General features: G+C 41.7%; 1 protein-coding gene across 1 annotated transcript in view; it reads right to left on the reverse strand.

Moving 5' to 3' along the window:
* Positions 1 to 3,687, reverse strand: part of prrc2b (proline-rich coiled-coil 2B) — a 59,834-nt gene extending 56,147 nt beyond the window's left edge. The window contains exon 1 of the mRNA XM_079815694.1: positions 3,538 to 3,687. The gene's annotated coding sequence lies outside the window, so the exon portion shown is untranslated. The remainder of the gene's footprint in view (positions 1 to 3,537) is intronic.
* Positions 3,688 to 6,000: the final 2,313 nt, after the last annotated feature.

Consider the following 6,000-nt stretch of genomic DNA (forward strand, 5'->3'; position numbering starts at 1 on the left):
GATTTTTTTGCACCCTCAGATTCCAGATTTTGGCCAAATATTGTCATTACAATGGAAAGATTATTAATTCAGCTTTCACAATTTAAAAAATTGACTGGTTTTGTGGTTCCAGGGTCACATTTATAACACTATTCAACAGCTCGTTCCGCGCGTCATACACTATTTCCACATCATTACACACGCGCAATCCTTTCAGTTTTGGTTTTCAATCCGATCAAGTGTTTACAAGTAGGGGTGCACCGATCCGACTTTTTCAGTCCCGATACCGATACCGATGCCTGGGCTTTGTGTATCTGTCGATACCCGATACCGATCCGATATATTGTTGAATTAATAATAAACTGTATATCTTCCACCTTATACCTTCCTTGAAGAGACTAAAGGCACCAGACTTTACTAACTAAACATAACTAAGACAAAATAACAGATGTATGTAAGGTGTTGAATTCTTATTTATTTAAAAAACAATTGTGCATTCAAATCTAAAATAGAATTTAATCTAACTTCTTTAAATAAATAAAATGTAGCAGTGGAAACAAAAAACAGTGTATTGGTCAAACATACAATAGTAATCTGACAGTTACCAAACATTTTTTACACTACAGATAATTGTTTTGGTATATAATCATATCAATATTAAAAAGTAGCATTACAAATTAACAAATAGTCTAATTTTCTACCATATGCAATTTAATAAAAATTTTCAGCTAGCTAATAACAACTTTGTTCTGGTTTCACCTCACTCCAGATTAAATGATTGTAGGCTAGGCCTATTTATTTTACTACACATTGTCAACAGAAATAAGATGAAATACTGTTGATAATTAAAAATAATTCTTACTACCCACTCTTGCTAAAATGGGTAAGCACACTTGTGTTCTCATTTCAGTTGCGTTCTGAGTAAATTAATAAACTGAGTTCATGAGTTCAGTGTTGGACAGATCAGTTGTTCTGGCCAGTCGTTAAAATGATTCGGTTCAAAGGAGTCATTAGGTCACGAATCGGACATTAGCAGACGCGTTGTGTGCGAATCCCGTCTGTTAGAACATTGCGAAAGATGTCAACACACAGAAAACACTTCATAACTGAATATAATTTGTCTCCCGCTTATTGAAAGTATGCTTTATGTCAGCTGGTCAGAGAAGAGTCAATGTTTTTTGAGCGCAATTCACACCCAGTGATAATTCAAGGACAAAATTGTCCGAATGTGTCACGTGCAACATGGTTTCGGTCTTCCGAGCTTTTGATTTGGATTAATATGTGAAATATGAGAGCGAACACTGATTATTTTGAAGACCCAGAGAGCGCGCGCGGGGGAGGAGCTCTCAGATCGGTCTCTCTGTCACTCAGTCACAAGCGCAGCATCTGTTCTACATCACTCGTAAATCACAATAACTCATCAAATTAGGCTTTGGCCGTCAAAAAAATGTCAATGCAGGAAAGACCCTGACTTTGCAGTAATACCCTCGAAACAGCGACGAACTAGTAACACACAGCCGAGTCTCTTCTAGCATGCGACACACGTGAAGCTGACGAATGACGTAGGTTCTGCTGCGACGGAAAAAAACACCTGGATCGGCTTGTGGATCTGTTAATTTTTCCGATCCCCGATCCAGCTATTTTGTCAGTATCGCGGCCGATATCCGATCCTAATATCGGATCGGTGCACCCCTATTTACAAGTCGTCTCGATCGGATTAGAAGAGGAATTAGGGCAAGAATCTGCCGATACGATACAGGGGTTGCGATACGATATATTGCGATACTGTAAGCAAGGCGATATATATTGGGATATTATTTTAGTTATAGCATACAATTTTAGGAAAGCAGTCATGAACACACCACCATATCCAAACCTTAGCAACAAAAAAAAGTATTGACCCAGAACACAATGGGAACTGCATTTTCGTTAATTAGAAACATTCAATATTGCAAAAAACGCTCCTTTAGTATTTTTGTCTTGTTTCCAGTCCAAATATCTAAAAAGTCTTAAATCAATATGCATTTACTAGATAAGTAAAATGACATCAGATATTTTTTAGTTTTCTTGTGAAATTAAGTGAATTTCCGCTTGTTTTAAGCAAAAACGCACTTCATTTTGACCCATGACTTTATTTTTTTTAGTATCGATATTGCGTTTTTGAGAATCGACACAGTATCGCCAAACAAAATATCGCGATACTCACGTGTATCGATATCTTCTTACACCCCTAAGAGGAATAAACCACCGCTTTCAGTCGGATCGAGCTCAATCGGATCGATTAGGGTGTTTAAATGAGGGCTTTTCGGGCCGATTGAGACGCCAATCCGATTACTAATGGATTATCCGATTGCGTGTAAACATCATTGTCAGCTTTAACTTCAAGTGCAAACCTTCAATTTACACTAAAACACACTGGGAAATGTTTATTAGAGAAAAGGACATTCCCAGATTCACTCTCAAAACCCTTTTATGTTATTTATTCGCAGAAAAAGAAGTCAATTATTTTGGGCCGTGATCTCGATTTATTGAGCCCATTTTTTGTAATATTTAAATTAATTAGATACAATGCACTAATTGTGTATATGTACATGTCTCTTCCCACATCAATAGCAGCACAAGTGTTTCACAACACAACAAAAACACAATAAACATTGAATTATGTTTTTGATGGGTTCACTTGTGTAGGTAAAAACAGTAAATTATGCACAATTACAAGCGACTAAACCCGAATTATACACTAAATACATGTTAATTAACATTACTCAGGACAAAGACACCAATCACGTGTCAAAACTAACACACAAAGCTTTATATTTCCACTCTGATAAACGGCCTTCATCATCAACAACATGAGAGTGAGACAGAAATGAGAAATACACAGATTAACATGACGAGGAAAACAAACACACACGAACATCAAGACGATGATTACGAAACCCAATGATTTATTAGCGAAATATTATGAAACGATATGTTGATGCCAGACTAAATGAAGTCAGCACACTTGTCAAATCCACGGTTTAAACCTGTTTTAGTGACACGGAGAGTCGTTTTATTCACACACACACACACACACACACACACACACACACACACACACACACACTGAAGCCCTCCGTTAGCGTCGGTTAGCATGACATGTAAACAGAAGCTCTCCAGCACACACAGCTCATTTCACACACATTCCACCAACACGAACACACACTAGAGTCTGTAACGACTCTGATTAATAACAATATTTAACACAATCTGAGAGATTTAGACAAAAATCACCTCAGAGCTTTAGCAATGCTACGGAGATTAGCCGCGAGCCGCTTCTGAGGTAAAAACTTCGACAAACGAGCGCCAAACCGGGACAGAATCGGGGGTTTAACTCACATCTGCGAGTATAACGAGCAATAAATGCGTCAATGAGCGTTTTGTGTGGACTTGTTGGTGTGTGAGGCGATTAAAAATGGCTGCTCCTCAGAACAAAGCGACACAAACACTCAGACATCCTGCGACAAACCGAGCCCAAACACACACACAAACGCGCCGAGCGCGCGAATAACTCACCGATTGAGCGTATGACTGTCACTTCAGATCACATATATCGATATATTTCCACCGGAGGGAGAAACTCGGCAGGATGGATGGAGATTTCTCTGTGTTTTTCTCTGTTCGCTTGTTGTCAGTTTTTCCCGGCCTGAGAGTGAAGCTGCTGCTGCTGCCGCCCAGAGCGGATATGACGTCACCACAGAGCCACAGCGACGCCTGCAGGCCGCAGCACGAGACTCAGATCATTGAATCAAAACGGACAGTTCTTGCTTTTATGAAAAATAGCAGTATTTATGGATTCTTCGGTGCACATCATTATGGTTTTAATAATCTTGAATCAGAATAACAGCAACATCTCTTCTCTGATGACGAGGGCGGGGCAACCTACATCTGTTCCCTATCCCCTATATAGTGCACTGTCTGATCATCCCCTATCCCCTATATAGTGCACTGTCTGATCGTTCCCTATCCCCTATATAGTGCACAGTCTGATCGTTCCCTATCCCCTATATAGTGCACTGTCTGATCATCCCCTATCCCCTATATAGTGCACTGTCTGATCATCCCCTATCCCCTATATAGTGCACAGTCTGATCGTTCCCTATCCCCTATATAGTGCACTGTCTGATCATCCCCTATCCCCTATATAGTGCACTGTCTGTGCACTGATCATCCCCTATCCCCTATATAGTGCACTGTCTGATCATCCCCTATCCCCTATATAGTGCACTGTCTGTGCACTGATCATCCCCTATCCCCTATATAGTGCACTGTCTGATCATCCCCTATCCCCTATATAGTGCACTGTCTGATCATCCCCTATATAGTGCACTGTCTGATCATCCCCTATCCCCTATATAGTGCACTGTCTGATCATCCCCTATCCCCTATATAGTGCACTGTCTGATCATCCCCTATCCCCTATATAGTGCACTGTCTGATCATCCCCTATCCCCTATATAGTGCACTGTCTGATCATCCCCTATCCCCTATATAGTGCACTGTCTGATCGTTCCATATCCCCTATATAGTGCACAGTCTGATCGTTCCCTATCCCCTATATAGTGCACTGTCTGATCATCCCCTATCCCCTATATAGTGCACTGTCTGATCATCCCCTATCCCCTATATAGTGCACAGTCTGATCGTTCCCTATCCCCTATATAGTGCACTGTCTGATCATCCCCTATCCCCTATATAGTGCACTGTCTGTGCACTGATCATCCCCTATCCCCTATATAGTGCACTGTCTGATCATCCCCTATCCCCTATATAGTGCACTGTCTGTGCACTGATCATCCCCTATCCCCTATATAGTGCACTGTCTGATCATCCCCTATCCCCTATATAGTGCACTGTCTGATCATCCCCTATATAGTGCACTGTCTGATCATCCCCTATCCCCTATATAGTGCACTGTCTGATCATCCCCTATCCCCTATATAGTGCACTGTCTGATCATCCCCTATCCCCTATATAGTGCACTGTCTGATCATCCCCTATCCCCTATATAGTGCACTGTCTGATCATCCCCTATCCCCTATATAGTGCCCTGTCTGATCGTTCCCTATCCCCTATATAGTGCACTGTCTGATCGTTCTCTAACCCCTATATAGTGCACTGTCTGATCGTTCTCTAACCCCTATATAGTGCACTGTCTGATCTTTCTCTAACCCCTATATAGTGCACTGTCTGATCGTTCCCTATCCCCTATATAGTGCACTGTCTGATTGTTCCCTATCCCCTATATAGTGCACTGTCTGATCATCCCCTATCCCCTATATAGTGCACTGTCTGATCGTTCCCTAACCCCTATATAGTGCACTGTCTGATCGTTCTCTAACCCCTATATAGTGCACTGTCTGATCGTTCTCTAACCCCTATATAGTGCACTGTCTGATCGTTCCCTATCCCCTATATAGTGCACTGTCTGATCATTCCCTATCCCCTATATAGTGCACTGTCTGTGCACTGATCATCCCCTATCCCCTATATAGTGCACTGTCTGATCATCCCCTATCCCCTATATAGTGCACTGTCTGTGCACTGATCATCCCCTATCCCCTATATAGTGCACTGTCTGATCATCCCCTATCCCCTATATAGTGCACTGTCTGATCATCCCCTATCCCCTATATAGTGCCCTGTCTGATCGTTCCCTATCCCCTATATAGTGCACTGTCTGATCGTTCTCTATCCCCTATATAGTGCACTGTCTGTGCACTGATCATCCCCTATCCCCTATATAGTGCACTGTATGATCATCCCCTATCCCCTATATAGTGCACTGTCTGATCATCCCCTATCCCCTATATAGTGCACTGTCTGATCATCCCCTATCCCCTATATAGTGCCCTGTCTGATCGTTCCCTATCCCCTATATAGTGCACTGTCTGATCGTTCCCTATCCCCTATATACTGCACTGTCTGATCGTTCCCAATCCCCTATATAGTGCACTGTCTGATCATCCCCTATATAGT

The sequence above is a fragment of the Gobio gobio genome, assembly GCF_949357685.1.
Source record: "Gobio gobio genome assembly, chromosome: 4".
NCBI lineage: Eukaryota > Metazoa > Chordata > Actinopteri > Cypriniformes > Gobionidae > Gobio > Gobio gobio.